Source organism: Delphinus delphis, chromosome 11 (assembly GCF_949987515.2).
Source record: "Delphinus delphis chromosome 11, mDelDel1.2, whole genome shotgun sequence".
NCBI classification, from domain to species: domain Eukaryota; kingdom Metazoa; phylum Chordata; class Mammalia; order Artiodactyla; family Delphinidae; genus Delphinus; species Delphinus delphis.
In genome coordinates, this window is record NC_082693.1 from 90,685,831 (window position 1) to 90,706,583 (window position 20,753).

At 47.3% G+C, this 20,753-nt stretch overlaps 1 long non-coding RNA gene across 1 annotated transcript; it reads left to right on the forward strand.

Moving 5' to 3' along the window:
- The first annotated feature begins 4,219 nt into the window (after positions 1 to 4,219).
- Positions 4,220 to 19,405, forward strand: LOC132434045 (uncharacterized). The gene is made up of 4 exons (XR_009521259.1): positions 4,220 to 4,316; positions 4,498 to 4,576; positions 13,562 to 13,755; positions 16,565 to 19,405. It is a non-coding gene; the product is annotated as an uncharacterized lncRNA (long non-coding RNA).
- Positions 19,406 to 20,753: the final 1,348 nt, after the last annotated feature.

Here is a 20,753-nt window from a genome sequence, read left to right on the forward strand (position 1 = left end):
GGGGCTCCCCCCATAAACAATGTCAAATTTTATTTTCAGAACTAATGCCATTCCTCACAGTTTACTCTAATCCTTGGTATACTCGGGCCTTTCAAAGTCAGGTCTCAGCTCCTGAAAACATAATAAAGAACTGAAAGAGCTTATGGAGTTATTCTTCCTAGGGTGTTGTCATTTTCAAAATGTGTAAAGGTCAAGGTATAAAGCTTTGAAGGGGAAATTTCAGTCACTGATTGTGGACAGGAGGGACTCAGATCCCCTGGAACCTGAATCCCCATACCTACATTTATGGGAAAATCTGGCCTTTTCCCTAGGCCTTTTCCTAGCTAGAACATTTTTTTCTGGGAAACCCAAGAATTTCTAGACAGTAGGGGACACAGAGTCAACAGGTCTTTGGAGCCTGATATAATTCATGGGACCCTACACTCACCAAACCAGGCCAGCCCCTGGAGGTTAGTTATTTGGGAAGGAAAGGTGATAGAGAAGGATCATGGAAATTGAAATTCATTGAGCACATGCTAAGAATGGCAAATAGAATTCATCTCCACCCTCAACTACACTCATGCATTGACAAGAATGCCAAGGCAGCCTCCAGGCTCAATTAGTAAAGTCTGCCCTGGGTGCAGGATAGGACCTGGTGTAGCCAACAATCTGCCCTTTCTGTCTATGAGCCAGGCTCTTTACGTCCTTAACCGCAAGTTCTCACAACAACCTCTGAGCTGGGAGTTACTTATTTTCCAGAGGAGGAAACTGAGTTTTAGAGAGGATGTTACTTACCCCATGGGAAAGCTGTTAAGTGGGTGAGTCATTAAGAATTCACAAATAAAATAAACAACACACTACCCCAACAAAAACAGCAACATTATGTATCATTTACTGTGTGCTTTCCACATGTAAGACACTGCAGTAAGCCTGTGTGTGTATTATCTTAGTTCGTGTCCCAAAAGGCTGGTGGGGTAATTCGCCATTTGACAGATGAGGGCAGTGAAGAGCTGAGAATCCAAGTGTCATGTCTGACGTCACCGGCTTATCAGGAGCAGAGCGGAGGTGGAAGCTGGGTGTGCCCAGGGCTCTGGTGCCTGGCTCTCTGACTGTTACTTCACCCTGGGTTATTTTCATAATGCGTTGTGGTTTGGTCAGGGAGGGGGATTCTGAGAATGTGATGGGCTAAAATATGACAATTCTGGCAAAAACTGGCTCAAGTGTTTCTGGAGAGTCTTTCTAATAAACCCCTCTGCAAGGATGGTTTCCACACATCAGGCCTGTTCAGAACAGGCCCATCCCTTGTGGCCAGCCGCCCATTTTAGGCTTTTTGAGCAGCCGACTCCCCACCATGGTACTTACAGCCCCGCCTGCCCAGCCTTTTCCCATCTGGCTGAGTCAGAGGCCTACGGAACTTCCTGCATGAGGAGGCAGCCTTGGGAAAAATCCTCGGGTGTTTTCATCCAAAACACTAGGCAGCTTGGTACTTGACAGGAGCGTGGCCACTGGTCCTGGCTGGGTGATCTTCAGCCAATGGAGGTTTTCTCATCTGGAAAGCAAGAAGGATGGCTTATGTGACATGCAAGTGACTTTGCTGCTCTGAACGGTGTGAAAGGCCTGAGATCATCTCTGTGGTCACCCTCAGACCCTGTTCACTCTTGTCCTCTCTCCCTCTCCCCTCACTCAACAGATTGCTAATAAGTTTTCCAACATCTTATTAAGAAAATTTTCAAACAGCACCAGAATTGAATCCATTTTACACTGAGCAATCATAGACCCACCTGGCAGATTCCACCCAGTTCTCTTCAGCTTGTTTCCCTGGTGACCACGGAGGCAGAAAGCCCCCCAAACACAGCTCCCTGAGGACACAGCGTGAGATTCAGTCAGTTTTCCCCACTGTTCGTATCCCTCATGCATCCCCCGCTTGCCCCTAACTCCTTTCTCTGCTGGTAGTCATCTCTCTGGCCCTATGAATGTTCATGACTTGCTGTAATGACCCCAGATGAGACCCTCGGTGCCCTTCTCACAGGACCTCAGGGAGGGAAGGAGCTTGCCGGGTGGGACGTGGGGCAGGGCACCCATTTCTCAAGAGGTCACTTTGTGCCCGGCACTTGTCATATGCTGTTGTTTGTATAACATTTCTCCCCCAGAGATGTGGAAGTAATAAGTAATCGATGTAGAAACTTCGGGAAACTCCACAAAAGCCTAATAAAAGTCTGAAAACCATCCATGAGCTCCGCCCGCAGACAGCAGTACTAGCATGTCCCTCATTGAGGGCCTATTGCGTGTTGGGCGTTGTGTGTATTACATGTATTTCCTCAGTAACCATATTCAGTAGGTATGTATTTATTATTATTGCCAATTCCCAATTGTGAAAACTGAAAGGCAGAGAAGTTAGGTGATTGACTTACATCCGCACAGCTAGGAAGGGGAGGAACTGGGATTTACACCCTGTCTGTTCTAGAGTTTGTTTTCACCACCAGCCTAAACTGTTTCCCTGAACCTGTTATACGTGGTTTAGGTTTTTTTCTGGGCAGTAACATTTGAAATGCACATGTATATTTATTTTTAATAAAATCAAGATCATGTTATTTTGTTTTTTATTTTATTTTTATTTAAAAAAAAATTTTTTTTGGCTACACCACGTGGCTTGTGGGATCTTAGTTCCCTGACCAGGGATTGAACCCGTGCCCACGGCAGTGAAAGCAGTCTTTTTTTTTTTTTTTTAAATTTTTGGCTGCATTGGGTCTTTGTTGCTGTGCGCGGGCTTTCTCTAGTTGCAGTGAGCAGGGGCTACTCTTCGTTGCGGTGCGCGGGCTTCTCATTGCGGTGGCTTCTCTTGTTGTGGAGCACGGGCTCTAGGTGCGCCGGCTTCAGTAGTTGTGGCATGCGGGCTCAGTAGTTGTGGCTCGCGGGTTCTAGAGCGCAGGCTCAGTAGTTGTGGTGCACGAGCTTAGTTGCTCCAAGGCGTGTGGGATCTCTCCAGACCAGGGCTCAAACCCGTGTCCCCTGAATTTGGCAGGTGGACTCTTAACCCCTGCGCCACCAGGGAAGTCCCCAAAGCACAGAGTCTTAACCACTGGACTGCTAGGGAATTCCCTGAGATCATGTTATTTCATAACAGACTTCTTTCACTTAACATATTTAACCATTTCTATTCAGATATTAATCCTCAAAATAACTCTCTCAAATAGATAGTGTTATTTACATTTACAAATGAGAAAACTAAAGACTACAGAAATAAAGATGGAAAATGGAAGCTCAGAAAGGGAAATGACTGGCCCAAGGCAATGGTAAGGGGTCTAGTGGGATTTAAACATCGGACTAAAGCTGGTACATCCTACCCCCACCCCTGCCTGTCACACCCAGGGGCACAGCCTTCATGGGGTGGAGGAAGGCAACCGCAAAGCATTTTCTTCAAACCTCCCTAGATTAGATCACACTTAGTTGCCAACTGAAGCCTGGCTGCTTGCTTTCTCCTCCTCTCTGGAAGCTGGAGCTACTTTTCATGAAAAAGCTCTGCACACAGACGCCCCCATGCAGGGGGGACACTTGCTCACCTTTCCAAGATGAGAGATGGGTCATTTCCCAGCAGAAAAAAAGACAATTGCAAGGATTAAATGAAGGAATGTATCCTACAGATTGTAACACTGTAGGAGTTCAGTAAATGATATCTAATCATCATGATCATCTTCATCCTCATCACTGTGGCAATAACAAAACTAGTTAAGGTACGATTTTCCTTGAGGATGTCTTTATAAACTTCACCACTAGGTGGCAGCTGCTACCACACTGGGTATTTGCTGCTCCGGTTTGGTGCAAGACAAGGATGTGTGTATAGCTATTTCTGCGGGCCGTCTTGGAAAGGGGGAGCATATGAAAAAATAACCCCAAAATTCCTATATTTGGATTGAGCTATTGCTTCTCCTGGCAGGACTGGCTCCTGCCGGCCTCACTACCTGCCTTTGCTTAAGCTTTTCCTCTGTTTCCATTCTACTCTTGTCAGATCTCACATCATTCTGCAAGCCTTTCCTGACCCCTCCACCTAGACCCCAGGTAACATAGCCTCTGTCATCCCTTCTCTCCCCTATCACAGCCCATGATTCCACCTTCCAGTCTCTGGGGGGAGGTGCCCAGTAGGACTTGGAGAGTGATGGTCATTCTGTAAATATTTACTGTTCTCCCTCTCTGTGCCAGGCATTAGGTGCTAGGGACCTGCAGGTGATCTTTCTTTGAATAAAACAAACCAGAATCGTGAAAAGGACCTCTGCCAAGGGAATCATCAGTCCTTGAAAATCAGGACTCTGTCCCTCTTTTCACTTCTTTATAGGTGCAAGGTATGACATGTTAAATAATAAATTAAAATAATAGGTCCTAAATATTGTATAGGACACATTAATACTAAAAAGTTATTTGTTGTCTATCTGAAATTCAAACTTAGCTGGGCATCCTGAGTTTTGGTTGTTTTTGGTTTGGTTTGTTTTTTGGTAAATCTGGCAAAAGGCCTTGTTTGCGCAGGGGAAGTACAACATGGCGTGTGACTGCAACTCCATGAAGAGCCCGTGAAGTACAAGCCTGCTCCTATGGAGAATCAAAGGTATTTTGAAGTTTAATGGGCTACTGTTTTTAAAACAGAAATCCCTCTTTCCAGGTGATTATATGTTTTGGGTCTTTTTAGTGGACCCCTCCTTAGAACTTAGACTCTCACCCCAGAAACATTTGGTGTGATTTACGGAAAAAGCTTTGGTCTTAAAGCAGAATCGTGGTAGGGGTGAGAGGGCAGGAGGAGAGGTAGGGGAGAGTGCTTTCTTTCACTACCCTTAGACAGGTTTAACTTCCAGCTGACCATGTCGGTCTTCGATGGAGCCTGCTACGTGATGTTCCTTTCTGGTCTTGAAGGTTGCATCCCAGGAGGACGTTCACTGCCCTGCCCATTCGGGTACAAATTGAGCCAATCAGAGGCTCCTCAGAGGGTGCACACAGACCTAGCCAGGTGGGCCGTCAGCTGATTCTGGACACTCTGCAGAGGCACTGGGGTGGAAAGAGCACTGGACCTGGAGTCTGAGACCTGGATCTGAGTCCTGGCTCTGCTACATTCCGGCTGGGTGACACTTAATCTGAAGTCATTCACTAATCTATTGCTTGGCTACTAGATTCCCTGCTAGGTACTGTGATATGATTAATGCTAATGAGACATTCCTCTTAAAGTCCCAAAAATTAACTAATGTTGAGCAACTCACTTTACCTCTTCTTTTCCTAATCTGAGCCTCCATTTCCTAATCTGTAAACTGGGGATAATAATATGGACCTATAACCTTTTATCTAAAGCCCTAGGCACATGAGGGGCCAAATGCGCTTCCAAATTCAGGATGTTTCCGTTTTTAGGAGGGTAACATAGTGTATATACACCATGTATTCCATAGTAAGTAATTACAACACATGGCTATCAAAACAAATGACTTCACACTGGGTGGGATAAGTTCCTCCCTCCCCTGTGTGTACTTCCTGCCTCTCCCATTCAGAAGTAGGATTTTTCCCCCCTCCCCTTGAATCTGGGCTGGCCTAGGACTGTTTTGGCCATTAGAGTATGGGAGAAGCGATAATGCCTTTATGAGGACTTGCAGCTCTGCCTTGGTCTCTTGGAGTCTGAGTTACCATGTGGGAGTCTGATTATCCTGCTAGAGGGACCACATGAAGAGGCCCTGAGACCACATAGAGAGGAAAAGGGCCTCAGCTGAGCCCAGCCGCACAGATATCCCTGTCAAGGCACCAGACATGTGAATGAAGGCATGTTAGACTCCAGCCCAGCCCAGCCACCAGCTGAATACCACCAAGGGACCACTGTTGATGCCATGTGAAGTGGAAGAATCACCTGACTGAGCCCTGCCCAAATTCCTGACCCAAAATATTAGCTCTAGCAAAATGGTTTTTCCTTTAAGCTGATAAGTTCTGAGGTAGTTGGTTGCACAGCAATAGAAAACTGGAATCCCCAGTAGAAGAAGGAATCTCCTGACAGCCCAATCTGCCTCCTGTACCCTGGAGTCTGGTCTCCTCTAGAAGCTCTAGAGAGGTGTAGAAGAGGAAGAGGTGGACGGGATTAGTATAAAGAGCCCAGGAAGATTACCAAAGTTAAAAAGGAATATGCCCTTTAACCCAGAAATTTTGTTTCTAGGAATCCATCCTACTGAAATCCTCCTGCACATACTTGCCAAAATGCACAAGCAAGAACGTTCACAGCCGTGGTGTTTGTGATCACGAACAATTGGAGGCAACCTAAATGTCTATTAGTAGAAGGATTAACTAAATCAAGATACAGTTAAACAATACAACAGTACAGATGTATTTTTTTTTCAAATGAGGTAGATCTGTGTGTAGTGGTAAAGGAGCAGTAGAGTCATCAGACATATATCAATATGTCCTCAATATGTTGTTGAGGGAAACAAAGTAGGTTACAGAATGTTATATTGTTGTAAAATAAAGATACTTCTGTGTATATATACAGATGTATTTATTCTATCTCTGCATCTGTATCCAGTTCCAGCCCTATCTAGCTAGCTGTCTATCTATCTATCTATCTAAATATCTATCAACCTACCGTCAGTCACTCATCTATCTATGTGGGAGGACGCTCTAGCAGATATTTGTTGCTTCTGCCTGTCCAGAGACATTCATTCTGGTTTCTTCTGGAAAGAGTATCCGGCTCTCCTCTGGTGAACTGTTTCTTCCCCACATTCCCACTGGGTACTTTGAGTGGGACTCTTCCTCCCACCGCCCCTGGGGGTGGAGTGTGAGACTCAGCCCTGGCCAAGAAAAAAGAAAGCTGAACCCTAGGGAGGGTGGGAGGGAGGGAGACACAAGAGGGAAGAGATATGGGAACCTATGTATATGTATAACTGATTCACTTTGTTATAAAGCAGAAACTAACACACCATTGTAAAGCAATTATACCCCAATAACGATGTTAAAAAAAAAAAGCTGAGGGCTTCCCTGGTGGCACAGTGGTTGAGAGTCCACCTGCCGATGCAGAGGACACGGGTTCGTGCCCCGGTCCGGGAAGATCCCACATGCCGCGGAGTGGCTGGGCCCGTGAGCCATGGCTGCTGAGCCTGCGCGTCCGGAGCCTGTGCTCCTCAACGGGAGAGGCCACAACTGTGAGAGGCCCGTGTACCACACACACAAAAAAAAGCTGAACCCTATGTGGCTCATGTCCCAGTTACTATTCTGGGTTGCTTTACCTTGAAATATAGAAGTGTGAAACAACAATTTTATTATGTGCGTGGGTTCTGTGGGTCAGGAATGGACAGGGCACAGCAGGGACAGTTTTCTCTGTCCCACAGTGTTTGGGGCCTCAGCTGGGAAGACTCAAAAGCTGGGAGTGAGTGGCAGGTAAGGTCTGGAATCATCCAGATATGACTTCACTCACACATACGACAGCTGATACTGCCCGTCATCTGTGATGTCAGATGGGCTGCACGTGGCCTCTCCATGTGTCTCTTCAAGTGGGGTAACTTGGGCTTCCTCAGAACATGGTGGCTGGGTTTCACGAGTGAGTGTCCCAAGAGAGCAGGGTAGACGTGCACAGCACTTTTAAAATCCAGCCTCAGAAGTTACATAGTGAGTTCTGCTACGGCGTAGTCACAATGTCTGCCCTGGCCCAAGAGGAGAAGACATAGACCCTACCACTCAATGGGAGGAGTGTTAAGGTTACATAAATGGTGCAGGATGACAGATATTGTTCCAGTCATTGTTGGAAAATACAACCTGCCTCAACACATCTCATCAACTTGTCACATCATTAGGAAACACTAGTCTGACATCTAAATCTTTTTTTTTTTCATTTTAACATCTTTATTGGAGTATAATTGCTTTACAATGGTATGTTAGTTTCAGCTTCACAACAAAATGAATCAGTTATATATATACATAGGTTCCCATATCTCTTCCCTCTTGCATCTCCCTCCCTCTCACCCTCCCTATCCCACCCCTCCAGGCGGCACGGAGCTGATCTCCCTGTGCTATGCGGCTGCTTCCCACTAGCTGTCTATTTTACGTTTGGTAGTGTATATATGTCCATGCCTCTCTCTCGCTTTGTCACAGTTTACCCTTCCCCTCCCCATAGCCTCAAGTCCATTCTCTAGTAAGTCTGTGTCTTTATTCCTGTTTCACCCCTAGGTTTTTCATTGACATCTAAATCTTTACTGTGGGCTCTTGATAACATGTCAAGGATGGGCAGGGGCGGGGGGGGGGGGGTGCTTAATTGTATAACACTTAGCAACATTTCTTTAAATTATCTTTCTTGGGGACTGTATCAAAATGGTAGACTGAGCACATTCTTTCACTACTACTTTCATTCTCAATCCCTAGCAATGACAGAAAAGAAATATTTTAAAACAATAGACTCATAATAGGGCTGGAAGACTCGGTGGCCTCAGTGGACCACTGAAGTTGAGGAATCTCAGGACAGAAAGCATATAGAATCTATTTGCTGGAGGAACCACAGCTCAAAATATGTGCAGAAGAGGAAGGCTGTGAATAGTGGGAGTTTTTCAGGGAGTTTTCCAAATCAGAGGAAATGGATCTGAGTTGCAGGATGAGGTCTTCGGGTCATCATCAGGGTGGTTGTCTGAGAACTGACATCTAGCTCAGCAGGGAGGTTGACCTCTTCTTTCCCCAAATTTGCCTAACACCAGGTAATAAAGGCACTTGACCTCAGACCAGAGCCATGTGCCCAGGATTTGTGTAGGAAAAGCAAGAGAACCCAGGAATAATCTGAGGGCCCCTACTCCCAAAAGACAGCGTCTAGAACCTACTCCCACACTTTTTCTCTTCCTCACCATTGGCCCCAGTCATGCAACAAATTTCCTAATAAATCAAGGCAAAATCATTAAAGAGAAGCACCAAGCTCTACAGAAGACGGACCAGCATTTAAGGAAATAGAAGGAAGTTTAGTAGAAGTTGTTCAGTGTCCTCAGAGGAATATGAGATGAATAATGCACCCATGAAACAAGACATAATAGATGCCCTGCCAGATGTCCCCTCACCCCTCCCACTTAGGTTCACAGTGAACTGATCCCAACTGCCAGCACTAAATTTCTTTGTCCTTTTTTTTTTTTTTTTTTTTTTTTTTGCGGTACGCGGGCCTCTCACTGCTGTGGCCTCTCCCGCTGCGGAGCACAGGCTCCGGACACGCAGGCTCAGCAGCCATGGCTCACGGGCGCAGCTGCTCCGCGGCATGTGGGATCTTCCCGGACGGCGGCACGAACCCGTGTCCCCTGCATCGGCAGGCGGACGCTCAACCACTGCGCCACCAGGGAAGCCCTCTTTGTCATCTTTTTGGTTTTGTTTTCTCCTACTTGCCTCCAGAGTCCTCTTTGCCAACTGTGTGGCAGGCTTGAGGTGCTAAGGAATTAACACCCCTATGCTGGAAGGAGCCCTCAGCCAATGGCCAGTGGGAGTGGTATAAATACCCCAGCTCCCTCACCCCTTGGGTGGAATAACTCTGACTCATGTGTGCCACACTGGCTTCCAGGGTGCCCAGCATGATTAACTTTGGCAACTGGCTTGATAACGCACCCTCCATTGGCTACCTTCCCTTCATCTCATTCCCCACTTCCCTACTTATAGTTCCTGGTATCACCTCCCAAGTAAGCCACTTGAACTGAAATAATTTTTTAAAGAGTTGCTTATTGGAGAACCCAAACTAAGCCTAAGAAACAGGCAATTATGAAAAAGAAAATGGGTAGATTCACAATGTTCACTGCAGCTCTATTTACAACAGCCAGGACGTGGAAGCAACCTAAGCGTCCATCAACAGATGAATGGATAAAGAAGATGTGGCACATATATACAATGGAATATTACTCAGCCATAAAAAGAAACGAAACTGAGCTATTTGTAGTGAGGTGGATGGACCTAGAGACTGTCATACAGAGTGAAGTAAGTCAGAAAGAGAAAGACAAATACCATATGCTAACACATATGTATGGAATCTTAAAAAAAAAAAAGGTTCTGAAGAACCTAGGGGCAGGACAGGAAAAAAGACGCAGACATAGAGAATGGACTTGAGGACACGGGGAGGGGGAAGGGTAAGCTGGGACGAAGTGAGAGAGTGGCGTGGACATATATATACTACCAAATGTAAAATAGATAGCTAGTAGCCGCATAGCGCAGGGAGATCAGCTCGGTGCTTTGTGACCACCTAGAGGGGTGGGATAGGGAGGGTGGGAGGGAGATGCAAGAGGGAGGAGATATGGGGATATATGTATATCTATAGCTGATTCATTTTGTTATACAGCAGAAACAAACACACCATTGTAAAGCAATTATACTCCAATAAAGATGTTAAAAAAAAAGAAAGTAGGTAGATGGACTGAATAACATAATGAGCATAGATGGATAAAGAATTAGCAGAATATGGAAAATAGGAAAGAAAAGTTAAGTGACATGGATGATAGATTCAGAGATTCCTATACCTGTCTAAAAGAACAGAACTAATTCAAAAGAAAAATAATCCAGGAAATAATAGAAGAAAATCTCCCCAGGCTGAAAAAACCCACAAATCTTCACATTGAATGGGCTATAAACAAAGAACAACTCATCCTGATGAAATTTGCAAACCCCAAGGGTAAAAGAGAGTCCTAAAAGCTTTTAAAGATAAAAAAGCAGGTTACCTACAAAGAACCATGTTTTGATAGGGCCAGAAATTGCATCAGTACCACTGAATGCTGAAAGACCATGGAACAGTCCCTTCAAAGTTCTGCTGAAAGTATTTGGAACTTAGAATCCTCTGCCTGGCCAAAAATCATTTATAAGAGGGGGGAAAATAAATATATTTAGAAACATGCCAGAGCCTGGATCCAGCGTCACTTTCAATCAAAAGGAAAAGTGAATCGGAGAGCAAAGTTTGTGGTGCAGAAGGCAAGCAGCTGAGACCTCACCACCCCCAAGGACCCTGCTCAGTTCCTGTCTCCATGTGCCAGGGGCCCCCGCTGGACCCCAGAGGTCTCGCCTTCCTCTGAATTCTCCTTTTGAATTTCCCGTATCGCCAACCTGACATTTAATCATGCGCTGCCTTGAGACATCGCATATACGGCCACAGCAAACCCTCCCCCTCTTGCACTGCAGCTTCACTATTCATGAGTTTGCTTGGCCTTCCTGCCTGGATTATAAACTTTCGATAATAAGGATCATATCTTGTACATAATCAATAAATAGTCACTGAGCTTTAACAAAATCAATCTCTCTCTCATTTCACAGAGTATTGCATCCCACTGCTGCCAGCCACTCTTTCCCCGTCTAAACTGCTCTAAACACCTTCCCAAAACTCAGCCTCCTGGCTTTTTCCCTCTCTTTCCCTGCCTCCCTCTCCAGCTCCATTTTTCTTTCTCCCACTCCTCAGCTCTTTCTTCAGGCCACTTTACATTGGCCTCTGTGCTTTCCCACGTGTTCTGTATTCATTCTCCCGATCAGGATAATCGAAGCCAAGAGGCAAGGAGGTGAAAGGTGTATCAGGAGCCCGCCAATGTGCCCAGCAGTGTTCTAAGCCCTTTTTGTGGGTTAATGTATTCTCATCTCGCAGCTGTCCTATGGGATAAGGACTGTTATTTGTCCCACTTTTCAGATGGGGAAATCAAGACACAGAGAGGGGAAGTAACTTGCTTGAGGACTCACAGCAGTTGATACATGGAGCTGGGATTCTAACCTGGGCAATCTTGCTCTTGCTTTTAACGATAATGACTTTCAGAGGCATTGCTACATCTCACCCCTTGTCAAACAGTAAAAGCCCAGTGATTTAAAAACAAGTGGGATATATTCAGGGGACAGGGGGAGAACAAGAGAGCAGAACTGGAGAATTAGCATTGGTGCTAATGGGAGACAAATGAAAAATAGTTTGGAAGGTGGGGTATACAGCAGAACAGTAACATGTGACATATGACATGTATATTGTAGGATCCTGATAACAATATTTCTCTTGATCCTGATAACAATACTCGGAGTGGGGATTCAAGGGGATCATCGCTCTTGACATTCTACAGATGAAAGTCTGAGAGGTTAAGTGACTCGTTCAAGGTCACAGAACCCATAAACGGAGGAGCAGGCACTTGAACACTAGAGCTTCCTGACTTTGGGCACAAATAACTAACTGGAGCATAAGCTGCTGAGTGGAGATACAAGATGCCAGTCAGGGCTTATGCAATATTTAACTGATTCTCTGAAGTTACAAAACATGCTGTTGCTATTAATATACCTACTGTTTGTCTTCTGGGAAAGAACCAGTAGTATTTTTGGTTAGGGTTACACAGGGGAAGGATTTCCTTCTCTACCCCTTCAAGACAAGTCACTCCTGCCCAGGCAGCTGCCCACCCCTCTCCAAACAACCCTAGTCTGGCAGGGACCCGGCAGAAGAAGGCGAAGGAAAGGGAGCCGGAAACCAGGAGACAGTCTTTATTTCCACGATGCAGGAGGAACTTCCGTTCCAGCTCATCAGATAGTTCCAACATGCTCTATATCTTTTTCCGATTACCTGGCGTTTGGGTAGGTGGGAGGGGAAGAGGGAGGCGGCGTGGTGCAGAGCAACGCAAGGGCCCACCTTGACATTTTAAACACACCGCAGGAGGCTTGTGTCTTCACAGAAATGTTGTTGGAAAAAGAAATCGTGACCTGCAGCCCCCCTGGAGCCAGAAAGCCAGCACCCAGAGCTCACCTTGGCCCTCTGTTTCCACTTGGCCATGGGACAGGATCCTGTAAAAGGATGGGGGCAGGGAGGCTAGTCCCCAGCGCTGCTTGAGCCAGGCCCCTGGGGACCAAGCAGTCTCCCGGCCCCATGTCCCTTCTGACCACACGGGAAGGTCCCTTCAGCTAGCGTTTTCTGAGTGTCCCTCCTTGCCTGGCCCTGGGGAGGTGAAGGTGAATAACACCTGGTCCTTGTTCTTGATGACCTTGCCATTGACCAGGGAGGCACATTTGCATCTCATGACTCTAATTTCGCCAATGTGTGAAGCAGCGGTTCGCAGGGGCCTGTGGGGTACAAGGAGATGGGGCTGTGCTGCCCTACAGGACAGAATCCTGCTGTCTCCAGCGTGGAACCCTGGCTAGCCAGCTTCCTAGTGATGTGACCTGGTAAAGCCTCTGACTTCTTTAGTCTGGGCTTCCCTGGTTCTGAAATGGGGGAGCCCAGACTGAAGAATGTAATAATCACCCTGCAGGATTGTCGAGAGGAGAAGAGGAACCTCAGGGAGCTGTTCACTACCCAGAGCAGATAGGGGGACTGGGAGCCTGGGGAGGAAAGGGTTAAGCCAACAGAAGCACCCCTCCCCCCAGTGGCTGGGAGCCAAGGGAAGTTTGGAAGGGAGGGGAGGTAGGGCAGGCCCAGGGGGTGAGAGATGAGGGTCAGGGCCCCATGTGTGTTGGAGAGCCTCTGGACCCTTCTCTGGGTCCAAGCTGTCCTCCCACCTCTACCCAGGCAGGCAGTTTCCTGCCAGGTTGGGAAATTGCTTTGGCTTGGAATTTTTCTGCTGGGGGGATGGGGGACTGTTTTTGGAGACAGGTTCAGAATCTCCAGTTACCAACATTTCTGAGACAGGTCCAGAGGAGATGGACACGAACTGTACAGTCTCCAGTGGGAGGGGAGGAGGAGACAGAGGACGGCCCGAGGAGATGGCTGTGCCGGACACCCCTTCCCAGCTCTGGAGCCACCCTTGGGGCTCTCTCTGCTGTCCCTCCAATAGGGCCTTGGAAGATGGTCCTACTCGCTCCCCTGCAGCCACGGTCACTGCGGTAAGAACCACAGCCCGACGTCGGAGGGAGTCCTTGACCTGCGCGAGAGGACACTTCTTCCCTCTCCAGTCGAGGATGGCTGGGGGGGTGGGGTGCAGGCTGCTCAGAGCCACAGTACCGTGGCCACCCCACCTCGCATGACTGCCTACTGCTCTTTGAGGGCATTTCTCTCTCTGCTGATGGTCAGTTTCCCCTTCAGTGTTTGAAGGCCTCCCAGGTGTGGAAGGTGGAACTCACATTCATTGCGGGTAGTGCTCCCTTGGAGACAAACCCTCGCCAGCACCACCCCTCCCAAAGGGCTGATGGTGCTGGAGCCCTCTGTCCCAGCCTGCCCTGGCTTGGTTTCTCCAGCATGAGACTATTTCCCAGTACGTCTGCAAACAAGGGGTGAGTACGCAAAGAAAAAAATGAAAATAGATCCCTCCCTCACACCGTATCAAAATCAGTTCCAGATGTATGTGAAAGGCTGGGACACAGGGCTCCAGCACCACCCCCTTACTCTACCCCTACCTTAGACCTCATTATGCAATGGTTCCTGGTTATCCCACCCAGGCAGGATTATCTCAGACAACAGTAGCTGAGTCTTCATAATCCTAGACATAGGGGGTCTGGGTGGGAAAGCAAAAGCAAAAGGGTCAGTACGGGTATCAAAAGCTGGCTTAGGAGAAACACAACAACTAAACACAATGTGTGATCCTGGATTGGAGAAAAGGTTGCTGTCAATGGCATTAAGACAAACAGTGAAACCCAAACAGGGACTGCATATTAGATAATAATATAAGATTGCCAGATGAAATACAGGATGCCCGGTTAAATGCAGATCTCAGATAAATAAATAATTTTTTAGTATATCCCATGTAATATTTTGGGACATACTTAAAATTATTTGTTGTTTATGTGAGATCCACGTTTAACTTGGTGTACTGTAAATTTAATTTACTAAATCAAGCAACCCTTGACATTATGTAATATTATTACATAATATAAAATCTCCTGAATTGGATAATAGCATCTGAGTTACACAAGAGAACATCTATCTTCCCAGGAAACACACATGGAAACATTAAGGGCCAAAGGGTCAAAATGCCTATGATGTACTCTCAAATGATTCAGCAAAAATATTAATCACAATAATAAAATTAATGATAATTAATAACAAATGTTAACTAATGATGATTGTAACCCAAGTGTTCTTTTTTCCAAATGAAAATTTGGGGGAAAAAGCAAGGGCTGACTTAGGAAGCCAGGAAAGCTGAGTCCAGGCAACAAAGAACAGGAGTGGCTGCTCATCTCAACATTCCAGGACGGGTATGGGGTGTGGACCATCTCAGACGCATGCCCTCCCAGTGCTGAAACTTTTTTCAATAAATCCATCTCCAGGTCCCTGACAGCCACCAGAGGGTAGCAGTGACAGACAAGGCCCAGGCAGTACAGGGTCATATCATGGTTATGATGTTTCCCACTTTCCAATGATGTTTATTGGCCATTGTCTCTGAATGCCTGTTCATGCCTTTTGTCTGTCTTTCCTTTAGTTTGTCTTTTTCTTAATGATCTGAGTAATGCCTTATATATTCTAGATATTAATCCTATGTCACTTAGGTGTTGAAAATATCTTCATCTAGTTTGCTATTAGTTTGTTTTCCCCCCTCCCTTTATGGTGGGAAATTCATCTTTTGATGAATTTTTATGTAGTCAAATTTATTGATCTTTTTTCTTGAATGAGTTGTGCTTTTTATGTCTTCAGAAATCCTTCCCTGCCCCAAGGTCATAGAAATATTATGTATTTTTCTTCTAAAAGTCTTAAAGTTTTGCCTTTCACATACATTTGGAACTGATTTTGATACGGTGTGAGGGAGGGATCTATTTTCATTTTCTTTCTTTGCATACTCACCCCTTGTTTGCCGACGTGCTGGGAAATAGTCTCATGCTGGAGAAACCAAGCCAGGGCAGGCCGGGACACAGGGCTCCAGCAACGAGCTGTGGGAGGAGAGGTATATCAGAAGTGGTCCTGATGCAAAGCTAATGGAGGAATCTTCCCACCCCACACAAAGACAGTAGGTTTGACTAAGCCAGAGGTGGTCCCTAGGTGAGGCTGCAGGGAGGGAGGAGGACCTTAGTGAAGAATGGAAGATCCAGACAAGAGGGAATATAGTTTCAGTAACCATGGTGCTCCACAGTGGCCTCTTAGACACTCAAGATAGTTGGTGAATTGAGCTGCTTTCCAAAGGTGGCCAGGAGTCAGGCTGGACAGTGACTGGGGTCTGAGCAGAGACCCCAGCCCCCTACTGCCTGCCCCTGCTCCTGCCCCAGCTGGGCACTACTGGACTAACAGGCCTTGGTCTTAACAACACTCCCCCACCTTGCCCTGGGTCTGAGCTCATCCATGCCGCTTGGAGCTCCTGGCCCTGGGGCAATGCTGCTGGGAGAGAAGGATCTGATCGCTGAGAAGGGGCCTTTAGAGAAGGCAGTAGTGGGAGGGGGCTCATCACTCCGAACAGAAGGAAGCCCAGACCTCCCACAGCACGTGAGCACAGAACATGGGCTCTGGGCCACACTCCTTGGCCCTACTGGTCATGTGACCTGGGGGAACTAACTTCATCTCTTGGCTTCACTGTAAGTGGGATTCTAATGGCAATCTACCCGAGCAAGTCATTGTAAGGCCTACAGATAATGAGGCAAACAGTTGATACTCAATACATGAGTGAAATCTATCACTTGCGTGAAGCTGCATAGCTGATAATGAAGCCCATGGCAATTTTCCCACAACCTGCTTTTGTGACCTGATTTCCTGTAACTTTCTTCATTTCAGCTACGCCGAACCACGCCCACGTGCTGCAACCATCTACTCTTGGGGTCTGGTTAGACACGTTACGGCCCATCCATAGAATGGAATACCATGTTGTCATTAAAAAGAAGGGGATACACCTGAACTAGATGATAAAAAAGATGTTCAGATATGTTAGGAATTGGGTGAGACAAGGTACAGAACCTGCGTGAAGTAGGACGCTCTAATGTCATACTTGCAAGGCTATTGCTCAACATACATGGGTACACACACATACACACACACACGTGTGCGTGCGTGTGTATGCATGGGTTATCTCCTGTAAGGATCCATGAGGAATTGTAAACACAGATTCCTTCTGGGGAGAGGGCCCAGTGGAGCAAGTAGGCGTTCGCGGTTCTTCTTACTCTTGCTGTGCAGTTGACACCCCTACCAGAAACAACAAATGACCTCTGATGAATTGTTTCTTTATCTGTAATTCTTATTGTCTGTTGGTTCCTTCCATCCCTCCCTGGCCGCAGCCTGATGGGAGGCACAGGTGAGGGAAGAACGTGACTTTGGGAGTCAGGTGACCCCCATTCTCTCCCCAGCTCTGCACGAACTTCAGGATGACCTTGGCCGGGCCCCCTCCCCTCCCTGCCCTCAGCCTCCATCTGTAGAGTTAGGATGATGCTGGAGCCGGTGACCTCCACGGGGCCTCCTGCTCAAGGATTCTCTGGCTTTCTCTGGTCTATTTTTGCCTGACACCTCTCCCAGGGGCCTGTGGGTCTGAGCTAATTTCCCTGGCTGGCCCGGATCCAGGCAGCTCAGGTGGAGAATGCCGAGCTAATGAGGCCAAGGTCATGGGCCAGTTAACGGCTCTTGGGAGGAACCCGTGGCCGGACTGCAGCTGGACTGCCCCTCTCCCACCGGTCGCTGGGCCCAGGAGGAGGTGAGAAGAGCAAAGCTGCTCTGGAGCCCAGGTCCAGTTACCTTTTGTGACAGCAGCGTAGTGTCCCCCAGTCACATGACAAAGCAGGGAGTATGTGGGGTAGGGGTGGGGAGAGGACCAGATGTTTTAAAAAAGTGCGTCCCCCTGCCTGCAAGCAGACCACACCTGAGCAAGCCAGGATGATGAGAACCAATTTTATTTCTTTAAAGCTACAGCAAGAGGGCACGGCCACATTCTCCTGGGTCTACCCACTGTGTGGCCTTGCTCCCTCTTTCTGAGTAAGTCACGTCCATGTGTCCTAATCCATGGTGAGGTCGAGAAGGGCTTCCTCTTTTACGTTATTACCTGTCATAAGGACAGGGGTTATCTGTTTTATTCAATGCTGCATTCTTCACACCTAGATCAGTGCATGGCATGCATACAGTAGGAGCACAATCAATATTGCTCGAGTGTAGCATGTGGGAAGATCCCACATGCCATGGAGCGGCTGGGCACGTGAGCCATGGCCACTGAGCCTGTGCGTCCGGAGCCTGTGCTCCGCAACGGGAGAGGCCACAACAGTGAAAGGCCCGCATACTGCAAAAAAAAAAAAAAAAAAAAAAGTAGGCGTGGCTATAAAGGCCAAAATGAGGGATCCTCGGGGTGATGGAAAGACTGTATACCTTGACTCCATCAATGTCAGGATCCTGGCTGTGACATCAAAGAGGAAGCAAAATAAGTAGCATTTTGTACAACAAAATACAGTTAGCAGCCTTTAGCCCCAAAGGCTAAACTGGAGAACGGGCTGGGTGTGTACTAAACCTGTGTGTGTGTGTGTGTGTGTGTGTGTGTGTGTGTGTGTTTGCAAATATAGCATTTAAATGTTTATTTGCCAACATTTAAAAATTTTGCAAGATGTTACCATTGAGGGAAACTGGGTAAATGGTACAGATGCAAAATAAAGTTTCATTGAAAAAAAAGAATGAGTGCACTCCTGCCTGCAAGGAGCTCCTGCGTAGGGAACGAGACCCCACCTCATGTGCCCAGGTCACTTCCGTACATCGCGGTGGGGTGACGTGGCAGGCCAGCGAGGACTTCCAGTGCAGCAACAGTGGAGCTGAGTTCTCACATCAGCAGCTCAGAGGTGAGAGGAAGGGTGTCCGAGGCACACAGGATAGCAAGAACAAGCAGGGCGCCTGGGTCTTCTTTCCCCAAAGTCCCCCTGGTGGCCCGCAAGATCTCAGACCATCCCATTGACAACATGCTGAATGCAGGCTATTTCCCACCTTGTACGTACGAGTGTTAAGTGACGGACAAAATTATCGCCTTAAGTTTTTTCTTCAACATTTGGTGACCACTGTTGCTTATCCAGTAGAACCCAATCATGGGAGGAAACGAGCAAAGATTCCCTTGTCAAACATCGCACCAGAGAGCAAGCGTCTTTGTTCAGCCTGTCAAGATCACCTTTCACGTTCAGTTTAGTAAAAAGGCAGATGTTAATGTTTTTCCTGTTGAGATCATTTCTTTTTTAAATGCATGGGTTTTTTTCTTGTTAGGCCTAGTTCTACTTTACATGTAATAGCAGCTGAGCGGTGGAAAGAGTGAGGATTTGGGGGTCAGAGGACCCTGTATCTGAATCTCAATTCTTACTTACTAGCTATGGTCTTGACCTTTATTCTCCCTGAGCCCCCATGCCTTGATCTCTATGATGAGAGTAATTATACTAAATGAGGCGGCAATACTGAATCCATGGTGGGAATTAAAGAGGAAACATTTGCCAAAGAACCTAGTATAACGCCTGACACGTAGTAAGCACTCAATAAATGATACTCATTATTACTGCTAATAATTCTACTTTATGTAAAATATAAAAGATAGGCACCTTTTACAGTGTTTTACAAATAGTGCTATGATTTCTAGGGGGTTTGCTTGTATCAGCCGGGATACTTAAGGTTATGCTGCAGTTAACAAACAACCCTCAAATCTCAGTCGTTTACAGCAACAACATTTATTTCTTCTTTTTTTTTTAACATCTTCATTGGAGTATAATTGCTTTATAATGTTGTGTTAGTTTCTGCTGTATAACAAAGTGAATCAGCTGTACGTATACATATACCCCCATATCCCCTCCCTCTTGCGTCTCCCTCCCGCCCTCCCTATCCCACCCCTCTAGGTGGTCACAAAGCACCGAGCTGATCTCCCTGTGCTATGCGGCTGCTTCCCACTAGCCATCTATGTTACATTTGATAGTGTATATATGTCAATGCCACTCTCTCACTTCATCACTTCTTGCTCATACTACATGTCCACTGTGGGTCAGGTGCAATTCCGCTCCTATAGTCTTCCCTCCTGAACCCAGGATAAGGGAGCAGCCATTTGCTGGAACGTTACTGGTTGTCATGGTAGAGGAAAAGCATCTTTTAATCAGCATTAAATGCTATGGCTTAGAAATGACACATAACATTTGCCTTCAAAACTCATTGGTCAGAACTGGTTACACATTCCTGCCTCACCATAAGGAGGACAGGAAGTCTAATCCTACCTTGTGTCTGGAAGGCAAGGGGGGAAATCACAAAAATGCAGCCAACAGCCCCACTGACAGCCACGATGCTTTTGAGAAGCACTGCCCTGCCCAGAGGGACGGCTGGACAGCGAGAGGGAGGCAGGAGCCAGGGGTGGGGGGGGGGGGGGGGAAGGAGGGATATAGAGATGGGCCCCACCTGGGGGGGCAACCGCAGGTCAACGGGCAGGACCGAAGCCAGAGAGCTCTGGGTGCCTTTCTCATCCGGACCCAACCCAAACAGAACCTGGCCCGTTCTGATCTGGCGGCAAACAAGCTAGCCCTGCTAGGAGGTGAGAGTCCCACACACTCGCATGGATACTAAAGCTGTGCGTAATCTGTTTCCCTGGTACTCCAGTTTGTGGGCAAAACAGTCACAAAGCAGTATTTCTCTAGCTCCACCCCTCCTGCTTTGCTGGATCCCAGGGCCTGCCGGATTCTTCTAAGGGTCTGGGGAGCCCCCAGGCAATGCCTCTGGTGCGCCACCATCCTGCCCCCACCCCCACCCCCCCCCACCACCCCCCACCCCCGCCCCGGCTCCTTCCGGGTACCAGCCCTGGGCTCCTGCCTGCTCTGCCTCTTTTGTAACTGCTTGACGTCAAAAGCAGCTGCTCTGCTGGCTTTGTCCTCCGAGGTCCCCTGGGGCTGCAGACGTGTAGTTCCAACTGCAGCGATGTCTGTGCCAACAGTGCCACCTCCCGTCCCTTCAGAGGCTGCTGGCAATGTCCGGTGCTCACAGTGTC